The sequence below is a fragment of the Rhagoletis pomonella genome, unplaced genomic scaffold, assembly GCF_013731165.1.
Source record: "Rhagoletis pomonella isolate Grant_MI unplaced genomic scaffold, Rhpom_1.0 Rhpom_scaffold_00003, whole genome shotgun sequence".
Taxonomy (NCBI): Eukaryota; Metazoa; Arthropoda; class Insecta; order Diptera; family Tephritidae; genus Rhagoletis; species Rhagoletis pomonella.
In genome coordinates, this window is record NW_023458557.1 from 95,611,384 (window position 1) to 95,625,347 (window position 13,964).

Sequence of the window (13,964 nt, forward strand, 5' to 3'; positions counted from 1 at the left end):
CTTTACTTATTTAATTTATTTTTATTTTATTTTATTTTGCTTTTTTTTCGTTTTATTTTTAAAGTTTAAAATAAATTTAATTAACTTTATTTTTATTTTGTTTTATTTTATTGCAAATATTTTTCTAAATTATAGTTCAATTATTTTTTTGCCCGTAAAAAAAAAGGAATAAAATATACGTGGCAACCCTTTTTAAAGCAATGAAAACTTGTGCGTAAATATGTATCACTTTCATTAAATTTTTAACTTTAAATTCAGATATCGTTACTGTAAACATAATAATCTCTATACTGACGAATATACATACATATGTATTTATAACTCACCTCAATACACGACTTTTTTAATTGTTTCCTCTTTTTGAAAATTTGTTGCTATATACTATAACAAGCGCTGCAAAGAAAACAGATAAAGTTCAACATTAATATGGAATCAAAGAATGCTTTAAAATTTGTACAAATTTAACAACAACATATACATACAAATAAACCACTAAAGAATTAAGCTTCTGTTAGCAAGTGGCATGCAAAGTGATTGTTAGCGAAACCAGTTAGCCTTGTAAATGTCACAGACAAGGAATTTAACTCTAAAATACTTTTAATTTTTATTTTTTATTTTATGCTACTTTGCAAGGAGTGTTGTTTGTTCGAAAGACATTAAAGCAGCTGCTTGCTGGCAGCTAGCGTCAGGAGTGCCGTATCTCAGAGGTGACTAAGCGGCAAATTGGTAGGTAAAAATAAAATTAAAACAAAATTGTAGTATCTTATTGTAGAAAATAAGCAACAACAAAAAAAAACGTAACAAGCACCAGTAACTATTAATCAAATTAGAAAAAAAAAACACGTATGACCAAAAGCAGCATGTAACTTTTATTTTAAAAAATTTCCGCAGCGAATTAAAATTAATTTAAACTTAGTAACTTTAATATAATACTTTTATTTTGTTTGTCTATTTTCGTGTACCACTCATCCGCCTTTAATGACTGATAACATGCGGTATATGCTTGTTAATTAATTAGTGAGAGTCCATAGTTATTGGCGATCAGCCATACTTGCTGTGGGTGCAGAAGCGATTTTCTATTTTTTTTTTTTTCTTCCTACTGCAAGTAAACACCAAAAAACGCTTTAACTTCTTCTAGAGCCAGCAAAACGCTCGGAGTTTGTTAGCAGGAAATGCAACACGCCCATCACACTACACATTCGTATTTGCATAAACTCATGTACGTCCTACCTTCTGTTGTTTACTAATTCAGCTGTCTGGTTAAAGTCCCTACCAACTCTATCAAAACTTGTCTTTTTCATGACTTTTATTTCCTCTTTTTGCTTACTTTTGGTATCAAGTGACCAATTTTAAAAATAACAATACCCAGTGGGTATCAGTGTCATTAAAATCAATTTTATATTTGTTTCTGTATAAATAGACAGGGGCATAAGCATACACTTATATACATACCTATGTATGTAACGATTACCTACATATATCTGTGCCTCTCATCGTCATTGGTTTAAATCATTTGCTGCTGGTGGCATTTAAAATATTTTACTAGTTAGTACCTACATACATACATATGAATGTATAAACAATGGCCCTGTGTTCGACTAATAGGTATTGATGTATATTCATCAAAGTAGCCGAGACAGTCGCCTCATTGTTAGTTGCCTTGTGGGCTTCAAAATGGAATTTTTTTTTTGTGCTGGTTTAACCCTTATGCCGATCTATATATCTGCATATATCGACACAAATGTCTTGCAATGAAAGTTCGAAAGAATTTTGCGTTATTCAGAGGAGAGTAAAAAACAAAAATTTTGACTTTCTGGAATTTGCAATTTTGATACTAAGATACTAATTTATTCTTTAGATTTGATGTCAACAAGACCTACATTTATACATATGAAAAAAATTTCATATTGTATTGATTTTCATTAACAAATTTTAATTTTTTTAAAACAAAATTAAATACAAAATTTCGTACATTTTTCCTGAAAAAATAAACGGTAAGTTTTGGCTCTGGTTTGAGTGATCTTTCAGATTTTTTTTTTTAACATTTTTCTGAATTTATTTTTTTACAGTTTCGGAATTTGTTTCGGCTCCCCGGAATTTTCGAGGTATTTCGGGTTTTTTTGGTTCAGCTTTCAAAATTTTGCATGTGCCTGAAATTGAATGCCGCGATTTTGTTTTTTTTTTATTTAATTTTACCTTTACTTTTTATTAAAAAAAAAAATTAAAAATACCGATTACATTATATGTGTTCCAAAAATATAAGCCAAATTTTGTTTTTATTGTTTATAAAAAAAATACAATATTTCTAAGTATTGCCGCAGAAATTTTAAATTTAATGGTAGTTTGTAAGATTTGAAAACTTATTGTTGGTTTCGATTCACTAAATAAATACATATTATACCAAAAAAGAGCAAATTACATATTTTGAACTATTCGAGCCCTAACCGCCAAAAAGAAGTCAGCGATATTTTTTTTTTAATTTTAGTTTTGATGCAAAAATACATCAATAAACATATCTGCATATCTGCATCAAAAAAAAAAAAATAAAAAAATAAATAAATACAAATGTTGCTTAAATCTTTTTGACGGTTAGGGCTCGCATTGTGTTATTAAATACCTCTCTTTTTGTAGTATGAGAGTTACACAGTTGCCCTATTTCACCAACGTATGTACATATATTTCCCAAATTGTTTGCGATATAAGAACAAAATATGGCGCTTATTAAGTATTCGCTTTTTAGTTCCAGAGTTAAAACTGAGCAAAAAATAATAATTCTAATTAATAGTAAAATTTTAGTAGTTCATTTCTCTACAAATGCAAGGGGTTCCTTTGTTTATTTTGGTACTACCATTTATTTTGAAAACTAAATAATATAAAACATAAAGCTGTTTTTTTTCAAACCATTAATTATGTAAACGAACCACCCTTATAATCAAATAAGCACTGCAAGTGCACGGGTCAAGCACTTACACCAACTAATGCATATTCACTTGCTGTCACATACATTTCTATGCATTTCTAATGCAAATTAAAATATACATACGTAGAGGCAACCATTTGCAATCACTACCGGCAAGTGCAAAGGTATCTGCTTACTTAATACATTGGAAACAACTCATAAGCCACTGGCGGTGAGTGTCACATTCACCCTGAAGTTTATTGAACTGTCACCGAAGAATAGGGCAGGCAACAATGCAGCACAAAATGCAAACAAATTTACATGCACTTTTTCTTTTTGTCTTTATGTACCCAAGTGAAGTCAATAACATAGAAGTATGTGCATTTGCAGCTATGTTGTAAAAAAAAAAAATTTTTGAAAAGCAACAAAAACACTTTGCACCGGAGAAAGAGCTCTGAAAAATGTGTTAGAAGTGTATACATTTTATAACCAATATTCTAAGTAGGTACTCGTATGTAACTTTACTACTTTTTTACACACTATTCCCTGTGCTGTTAGTTTGAACTGATGAAACTGATGAATAAAATACGATTTCATATAAATATTTAGCAGCTGCCTTAAAAAGAACATGCACTAAAACATTTATAGCAATTAAACAAGTAGATATGGAAATATTCCACTATGAAAACTGTTAAATATTCATATACGGTCGGTGGGAGAACGCACGCTAGTCATTCGATATATTCCATATACACATGTAAGTAATTATAAAACGACATCATTTTTCTTCTCACCTGAAGCAATTAAAAAGTGGATAAGATAAACCTATGTACATATGTGCATATGTATATGCAAGTAGTTATAAAAATAAATTCCATTTTTTTACTTGTTTAAAACCCAGATTTTAGTAGCATCTTGTGGAAAACAACTCCCAGTATCTTTCCACAACACGCTACTAAAATCTTTAGCTAAATTTAAATCGCTACTTACTCCACTTAGGCCCAGGTATGTATAACGAAAACTTACTACAAGCACACGACTATTTTTCTTTGCAAAGTTTCTACGATATTGATTGATTGATTGCGCCCCCAAATACTCTTTTTGTGTATGACACAAGTCCAGGCACACATTTTTTGACAAAGTTAAGTTTTCCAGAGTACGATCCTATTATAGCAATCCTTTAACCCAATAAATGAATGGTAAGCTTGTTGTAAAAACTAACGTTCTTTATGTTGTACGAGCATTCACTATCAACAGTGGCAGAGTAAACGATAGGTTTGGAAAAGGGCTTCAGATTAGCTTAGCTATCACTGTATCCATTTGAGGAGTTAATTCAGCTACCATCAACTTATTGCTTTAATATGTAATGCTATATGATACTTGAGAAGTGCATACGAAACAATTTCATAAAGTTATCCGCACATCTGTGCTGCCCTTTTTTATGCGGATTTATCAAGAATGTAATATGCATTTCGGCACTAGGTGTCAGTGGTCGCCTAAACCTAATCAAAATATGGGCAGAAAAGGAAAAACTGTGCCCTCCCCCCCCTAAATAAAACTCAGACGTAATCTTTCAAAAACGCCGAATCACGTCAACTTTTTTGGATGCCCTTTAGCAGAATCCGTTGTCTAAGCATTGTATTTTTTTATTTTACAGTGAAATTAGTCCAATCTCTACAGTAACTATAGTACCTACATATAGAACCCTTTCACATAGATGACGGATCCCAAGTTCTAAATACCAAATCAAAAGATAGATTTCTATAATGAATGAAAAGGAATAGGTCCATAGAATCCTTTGAGAAGCCATATGACAGATTCTACGCATTATTAAAAAAAAAAATGTTTATATTATTAGCTTGCTCAACTTGTCAAACATTCTAGGATTATTAAGGATTACTCCCGAAAAATTTACACTAAATATATTGACATTCGCGTACGCTGAATCTGGTCGTCAGACCTTCATCTTCAAGCAAAGAGCACAACCGAACAGAATCAATTATCAGCTATATTGATTGAATTTATCAACAAAGGAGGTTACTTGAACTTGCACTGATACTAGCAGATTAGAGAAAAGTGAACGCGGCTTCGCTTTTATGTATCTTTCAATCTAATGTAATCCGAGAAATACAAATATTTAAAGACAACTGTCCATGTAGTAATCCGGAATCGACACAAGCAATTAGCCATCATCTCTTTGAAAGTTCGCAAAGTCAGAAGAGAACACTCAAACCTCTGTGAAGAAATTGTCATACAACCATTTAGTTTAAACGAATTTGTTAGGCATCAGCCACTAACAGAATCATTTAAAAAATTGATATACAGTATCATTAGTAATCTTAAATATTTTAATGCACACATATATATCTCATACGCTTCAAGTTTTGTTAATTGAAAAATTAAATTTTTCATATTTCCCCGCCTGTATTAATTGGCAGACAGTATTTTTTTAACAATTTAACAAATCCAAAATTGTATATACATACATAAAAGCACATAGATACTAAAGATATTTACAAATATAGTTGTAACATTCATAAATTGTGTAAGTCTGAAACCGGAGATGCTAAGAATAATTTATACACGATTTGAAGCAGGGTTAGCTATCCTCACGATAGCAGGGAAAAAATGCTATCCTATTCTGTCCTATCCTATTCTGTCCTATCCTTTCCTATCCTGCCATATCCTATTCTATCTTATTCTATTTTATACTATCCCATTCTATCTTATCCTATCCTAAACAATCCTATCCTGTCCTATCCACTCCTATCCTATACAACCAGCATGTGTTCGTTCACAAGTTTGTTATATTATTTTAAATATAACCATAAATTTTAGGAGATTATCACAACTTTAAATTGAAATAGCTATACCCAACTTAAAATGTTATTGTTGTCTTGCTTAATTTTCCACTAAGAGACCAAGGGAAAAAAGTGCTATCCTACACTAACTATACTATCCTTTGCTAATATTTTGCATTCAATATATAAAAATATATGTACATGAATATATAAATTAAATTTATTTTTTTCCCATTTCTATTTTCAGCATCACATCGTTGCCGCATCACCACTGCATCGCCAAAGTGCATGAGGGTAATAACAAATTTAGATAAACTACTTAATATCCGTCGCACAATAAACCGGTAAGACGTTACTCAGCGCTTTGACGTACGTACACATATTTAAATAATTTATTTATGTTTATGAACACACTGTAATATTACACATACACCAATGTATTACAGGCAACTAACTGATTTATGAGCCTCTTGCAAGCAAATCGCCTATTCAATTAATTACTTTTTACGCGTATTAGCTGCTGTCTGAATACTAAATCAATTATCAATTCATCGCATGCATTTTAATTATATAAATTTGCTTATTGAGAATATTCAATTACTTGCTTGATTACTCGTATAAGGGTAAATTACTTTGTAAAATATCTAACGGTAAATAGCCGCATAGCTAATGTACATGCAGTTGTCCACAAAATAATAGGAGTGCGATATTTTGACCAGTTTTGGCTATTTGTCTTTTGTTTATTTAATGTTTATTATTTTTTTATAAAAGCCTAGCTGGCTATACAACAAACACCATATAAATTCAGATTTTAAACTTTGTATAAAAATTATAAAAATTTTGCAATTTTTCACCCAAATTTCAAACTTTTTAATCAGAATCTTTAGAAAAAATTCTGGTATGCAGTTTTGTAGCACATTCAATTCTAGTCTGAAGAAGTGTAAGTTTCAAGCGGCTAAAAAATTCCGTTGATTTTTGAGAATTTTTTTGGTTAAGGTGTTTCACGTTTTTTCCATACAAAGTACGTCGACAATTTTCTTTTATATGGAGGACACTGCCAGCAAAAAAATTGCCAAAAATCAACGGAATTTTTTAGCCGCTTGAAACTTGCACTTCTTCAGACTAGAATTGAATGTGCTACAAAACTGCATACCAGAATTTTTTCTAAAGATTCTGATTAAAAAGTTTGAAATTTGGGTGAAAAATTGCAAAATTTTTATAATTTTTATACAAAGTTTAAAATCTGAATTTATATGGTGTTAGTTGTATAGCCAGCTAGGCTTTTATAAAAAGACAATAAACATTAAATAAACAAAAGACAAATAGCCAAAACTGGTCAAAATATCGCACTCCTATTATTTTGTGGACAACTGTACATACATATATATGTATGTAAGCGCCAAGCAATTAATTGTGTAATTAATGATTTATTAAGCATACTAAAACAAATCGAATTATATCTATATCAGTAAATAATACATTTTTCATATCAATAAAGAAATTAGGAAACCGCGCTTGAATGAAGAATGAAAATTCTTTTGCGATTTTTTCCAAAATACTCCGATTTTTTTTGTTACAGGTCTCCGCATGTTTGGGCCCTTCTAGTCATTACATCATCGCTTCTATCTTTCACGAGTCATTAGCGTTTTACTTAGTTGAGAAAAAATGAGTAAAATAAAAACGACGTATGTAATTAAAATTTTCCAATTGCCGCTTCGCCTTGACTCGCTGCATAGTATATAGCCCATTGCAGTTTTTATCGGTGCTTGCAAGCTTCTCGATAATAATTTTTATTCTCAATTATTTTTGCAACTTTAGCGTAACTTCAATTTTTGATTTTGTTTTTCTTTGTAGCAGCTATTATTCATACATTTTTTTTTTTATTATACACGCCATTCACTCAGCTTAGTGCTTTGTTATTTATTTACAAGCTTTTCTTTTCTTATATTTTGCGGCCACATTAACTTGAAGGTCGTCGTCGTCGTCGTCGTCGTCGTCGTTGCAGCAAATGAGTGTTGCAATTCGATGCTTTGCTGCAGCTATTCGATTTCGCTTTCAGCGTTAAATTGTCGGCGCATTAGTGATGTCTTCACAAAATAAACGCTGCAAATGTGCCGGAATCGAGAATGTTATGATATGATGGCGTTAATATAGCATTGTGGTTTGTGGACTTTTTAAAGCGTAATAGTTACTATTTATTTACTTAGACTTTTTAAATGCGCAGAATAAGTATCAATAAATCACAGCTAAATTTTGCAAATTTTGAAATTGCAGAAGCCATGTATTTGTATGCTACATTTGTATTTGTTTATACATATTTATATTGAATTTCATTTTTACTAATTTTCGTTATCAATTTAACGTGATTTTATTTATTTTTCACTTCCTGCTACTATTTGATCTTCGAAATGTTTGCATTAGTTATTTGACTCGGTTGCGCGAATATGCTCTCAGTTTATGTACATTCGCAGTTCCTCGGTAATGAGCAGTTATAATAATAGTATCTAATTAAGTAAGAAAAAATTCCAACCCAAAGATCCATTTTCATTCTATGAAGTTTTCAAGTGAAAATTAATAGCTTAGCTTCAGTGAAGTACTAACTTTTCTTTTTTTATAATTTTTTTATTTTAAGGGGATTTTTTTTTTCGTAAAGCCTTTCTTATGAGCACTCAATAATACCTACTACAGTCAATAGCGAGTTAAAAGGTGTAATGCAGCGATTTTTTTGCTATATCGCTACCGAAAGGTGAAACTGTGCCAATTTCCCACAGAATCAGAACTGATGGTAAAAAACGTCACTGTTCCGGATTTGTCTGCGCCGCTCCATTTAATGCTAAGTCAACGATATTTTATTTTTCACGTACTTTGATACTGAACTGATACGGCACTGATGTGTGCAAATAGACCTAAACGCTTCCTTTTTGTCCCTTCCCAATTACATATAATAAAAGTAAGTATGCCTCGACCTCAAACATAATTCTTACTATCGGCCACTGAATATTTGGTAGAAAATATAAAAATATACACTCTAACTTCTTCTGGAAGTTGGAAGTATTACGAATGCAAAGAAGGGTGTCGCCGATGAAAAGTTCTAGGGGTTAAAGGTAAATGTATTCCAGAAATTTTATCCTGAGTCCGTAGAAAACATTTACATTGAGGAAGCCTTTGTAAAATGCTTCATTTATTGTATTCTCCTAGCTGAATAATATTCTCAGTAGTTCTCATGTCTGTTTGTGTGTATAGGTACGCATATGGGCATGTATGTATGTACGTAATCCAGTGATCCACGTCCTTACGAAATCATTCGATACAAATTGTTATATCATAAATTACGAAAACAATGCAATTTAGAATGATTGAATGCAAATTACAACGAGTAAATTACAAAACACAAAGCAGAAACTACACTTGTATAGTAAATATTAGCGCGTATAAGTCCATACTTTAAGTTGTAAATATTTAGGCCAGTAGGAAATTTTATCCTGTATCCTTTAACACCGAAGTTTTTGTTAACACTTGAAGTGATGTAAAAGAGCGAGTTGCATATATAATTCAGCTTCGTCAGATTTTTATGAAAACGTGTCTCTATTCTCATTGTTACCTTTCACGCATGTAGAAGTGGACTGATCCCATCCTTTTTTCGTTACAGAAGAATTCCGAAGGAGGTTTCAATTAAACGTCCACTTAAGAACTGCAGTTGATTATGGCAAATTGAGGCAAGAAGCTCGTGTGGAGCATAGATCCATCCATGCACGCAGTAGGAGATACTGTCCTTAGAGCAAACTCATTCCGCCAGAATTGAATCGTGGGTGGAGAAGCTTGATTGGCTGCTTAAGCATTCCTTCCTTTGGCGCTTTACTCGCCAATGCGATAACAACTTCTAGCGGGTTTTATTTACTGTTGTTCGTAGACAAGCAGACACAAAGGTCAATTGTCTGTGTGTTTTATCTTTTCATTGATCGCGCACTGAGCCGAAAGCGTTCGTCGGGCGAAGGGAAAAACCACGCTGAAAAGAGTTCCATGGTGTGATAGGTCCAATGTTACTTGCGCAAACGGATAGGTATCCGGAATTCTCTGATACGATAGGGTTAAAAATTATTTCCAATTTTCAGTTAGACCTTCATCTGCTGTTCTATATCCGCAGTTTTAGTTAAAAATAGGTCACCTTGCAAAGGTTGCGGTTCACAATCAGTATAGCTGCTTTAGGTGTTTCCTAAAAAAATTTGAAATTTCTTCACCGATTTTTCCATAAGTCAACCATAAGGAATTATTGGACAATAAAGTTGTCCAAAAAGCGTGCATCTCCAATGTGTTTGGATTGCTTTGCGAATAATTTTCCGTGAAATTTAGAGTCAGTTTTAGAAATAGTTTTGAGTGTTCCTCACTTTAGTGATAGTTTATAAGGACCTTTGAAAAAAAAAGGCATTTGAAAGGCATTTTTTGACTGTTTTTAATATAATCAAAGTCCTTTTAGAAACATGGACTAGCATAGATATCAATGTATGCTATAGCTGTAATAAATGATCGTAGGCTCAGACCTAATATACACATAACAGTAGTTTTCCAAGGAACGAGCTACGAGTTAAAGTAATTTACGTGAAGTGCCATTGCTGATTACTCTTATAGTGTGCAGACTTTCAGAAACTATCTCTGACAATAACTAGAGTAACTGAATTGATTAGTTATGTTAATGATTTTTAACCTTTTCCTAAGCTTGATTTGTTTGGTGTGCCGTTGGCATAATCATTTTGACTATACCAGCTTTGCAGATGTGGAATGGTTTATATATGAAAATACCCGATCTGCCGATTGTTGTACTCTTTACTAATTTGAAAATCTTAAAATTTAATAGATTTTGATCTTTTTGGGTACGACTTGAGAACCATAAATCGTTTAAAATATTGAACAGGTTGTCCTTATTTCACAAAGCTAGTTTCTGAAATTTTTCCCGCCATGTTAGAGTCAATAACTGTCTCAAATGCGACCAGTAAGCGCAAACGATTACTATTTTCATTTATATTGCTCCTCTGTCAGAGCTAAATTTTACTCGTCGACTACTGTGACAGAAATTTTATTTCCTGCTGGGGTTAAACTATTTGCATTGTTTAGTAAAATATTCACACATCTGAAATCATAAATTAACAGCAGCTATCACAATGGGTGGATATAAATGCGACTGATTATGGTGAGTATTTACATAGTTTAAAAGGCGTCAAGGCGCATGCGTCGACGATGATGCAAATGCCGTGCAGCCCACAGGTAATAGTGCGATTGTTGCGCAAAAAAGTAAAGTATTAAATAAAAAACATGAAAAATAGAATATTCAACTAAAATGAAAAAAAAAGTCATAAAAAAGCGCAAATGAATGCGGGTAAAAAGCACAAAAGCCAAAGGTGGCAAACAAATTGGAACACTTATAAGTAAAATTGTATATGTCGGCACATACATAGGAATATATGTATGTATGTATTAGTTTGAGCTTACAGAAACGTTCGCAACTATTTTACATAAATAGCATTAGCAAATACGTATTGAGTGCTAATAATGTGCGAAAAAAAACGCTGAGAACACAATGAGCAAAAAGTCGGCTATGACGGTAGCGTTAAAAAAAATTGCTAACATACATATCGACAATCAAACAGGTTATCGTTTGCTGACATTTTGTCGCAAGAAATACAATTTTTTTGTTAAATTCCTCAATCAAGTTGGGTTTAGTGATTGCTTTAGCATTTACAATATTTCTATTTGATTGACTGTCTGCTTGTCCATTTATCCAACTGTCTGTCTGTCTGTCGTTCTATCAGCCAGCTGCTCGTTGGTGTAAATGAGTTGTTCAAAAAGCAATTGTTGCTAATTTTAGTGATTGCTATTTTCGTACGCTCCTAGTTAGATTTTTTCCAAAGCCTCTTACTACATACAACCATCGTGCTGTGGATCAAAGACTTATTAGTTTTTGCTTTTGCAATATTTTGAATGATTCTCTTTGCGTTTCTTGCTGATGCTAAGCTTCAGGCTGGCACATTTTTTCTGCACTATTGAGCGTGCGGTAGCGGCAGACTTGGTTAATTTTGCACCGCTTTAAAGATTATGGCATGTCTGGTTTTGTATTTTTTTTATTTTTTATTTTTCTACATATGCGAAGCTGAGCTGGTTGGCTTGAATGACTAACCCAGCTTGCCAGCAGCGGCGGCGTCAGTACCAGCAGACACCGAGCGTGGGTTGATTTGCCGAAAAGGCAGTGAAAGCTTAACCGCACATGGCTGATGTGATTAAAGACTTAGCATTTTTAAACAGATAAAAAATTTAATGGAAAATAAAAATATAAAATTCGACAACTTGAGGGAATTCTTATATGATTGTTACTCAAATATCGGAGGCAAGTGGAACTCGCTTGTCACATGAGCCATGCGCTCATTTCCAACAGAGAAGCCTGCAATCGTCACAGACATACAAAATATATATTTTTGGAGCAGATGAAAAGTGGAGACTCCAGTGGCCATTTGGGTGTCTCAAACCTATTTATCAAAGATTCCGCTATGTCACTGAAATTATCCTTTATTAAGCCCAACAAGGTTATAATACCTGAAAGGCTTCTTTTAGAGCATTAAACACAATTATCAAGGAAGGATTTAAGTTCGGTGCACTGATAGATCTAAATTGGATAGGAATCTAATGTATTTGGACGTAGGTTTGGTTCATATCAAGGCCAAGTCCACAGTAGCTGGTAGCTTTGATGACAACGAAAGGGAGATACTCTCGGGAAATGCGAAGCCCAACGTACCGTTACGACACTAAGCTTTTAAGTGAAAGAGTAAAATGAAATCGAAGAGATTTATGACTTCCTTTCTTGAGGTCTTTGAGTGACCAGTTCATCTTAGCCGAGAGGGTCTAAGAACTCTCACTGGATACCGGACAGGACACAGCAGACTGTAAAACACGACTCTCTGAGAAGACGAACTGCAAGTTCTGTGGCATCCCGAGAAATTTCTTGCCTTCCAAAAATATTAAAACTTTAAATATTTTCATCAATAAATATAAGTTTAAAAAATAATATGAAAAACTAAATACATACGGTGTGTGTACGGTGTCGAACATATAAGTGGGCAAACGACATTTTAACAAGTTTTGGCTATTTTTCTTTTGTTTTATTTAATTTTTATTATTTCTTTATTTATTAAAGTTTAGCTCATTATCTAGCAAAAACCAAACTTAGTACAAAAATTAGGAAAATTATAAAAACTGCAACTAAATTGCATTAAATTTTCAACTTTTTTTATCAGAACTTAAAAAAATGTGGGTAGTTTTAGTAACAGTTTTATAGCTTATTAAATTTTAGTACCACAAGGTGCAAGTTTGAAGTCGCTAAAAAATATCGTTGATTTTTTTTTTTTTTTTTTTTTGTTTCGTTGATGGTATTACGAAATTTTTTTCATACAAACAACAGACATTTCGACAATTTTTTTATATGGAGAAAATCTGTATCATCTTCACCGAATAAATTGGCAAAAATCCACGGTAAGTTCGAGCTACTTAAAACTTGCACTTTTTTTATACTTAAATTGAATGGGCTACAAAACTGCGTATGCACTAGAGATGGGCGCGGGATATCGATATCCGCAGGACCAACGGTACTGATTTCAAAATGTCCCGGATGGGCGGCATCGCGAAGGTATTTAAAAATTTTGCGGGCAGGAATGGGCCAAAATCCTCTCCCGATAAGGGGCCAACATCCTCGCCGATGGAGGTGACGAGGCCTCCGTAAAATCAGAAAATCTACCTTAAATACGTTTTATGAAATAAGCACTTTTTTATGTTTTATTGACACGTAAACGAACAGCAAAGCAAAAAAAAAAATCGGAGGATGCCAGCTTTTTTATTATTTAAAGTTAATTCGAAAGAAATGTGAATTACACTTGGCGATAGATTGCGGGACCCACGGGAGCCGCGGTACAATTCTGAAAAACGTCGGGATGGGTGGGTTTAGGACTTAAAAATTGAATTTCGGCACAGGCGGTATCGGGATTGAAATTTTTGCCCCGTGTCCATCTTTAGTAGGTACCTAAGAAATCAAACTAAAAAATTCGAAATTTGGTTGAAACTTTTTCGAATTTTCCTAATATTTGAACAAAGTTTGAAATGCAGACATACATGATATTTGTTAGATAACGAGCTGTACATTCGTGATAAATTTAAAAAAACCCAAATAACCAAAAGAAAATTAGCCAAAACTTTATTAAAATACCGTGTCGCTATTTATATTTTCG

At 32.8% G+C, this 13,964-nt stretch overlaps 1 protein-coding gene across 4 annotated transcripts in view; it reads right to left on the reverse strand.

Annotated features, from left to right (window-relative positions):
- LOC118735866 (dual specificity tyrosine-phosphorylation-regulated kinase 2) overlaps positions 1 to 13,964 on the reverse strand; it is a 188,839-nt gene that overhangs the window by 122,070 nt on the left and 52,805 nt on the right. For 3 of the 4 annotated variants that reach the window (XM_036465849.1, XM_036465847.1, XM_036465848.1), the window contains one exon: positions 327 to 393. The exons of the other annotated variant lie outside the window; for it this stretch is intronic. The gene's annotated coding sequence lies outside the window, so the exon portion shown is untranslated. The remainder of the gene's footprint in view (positions 1 to 326; positions 394 to 13,964) is intronic. 4 annotated transcript variants of the gene reach the window in all.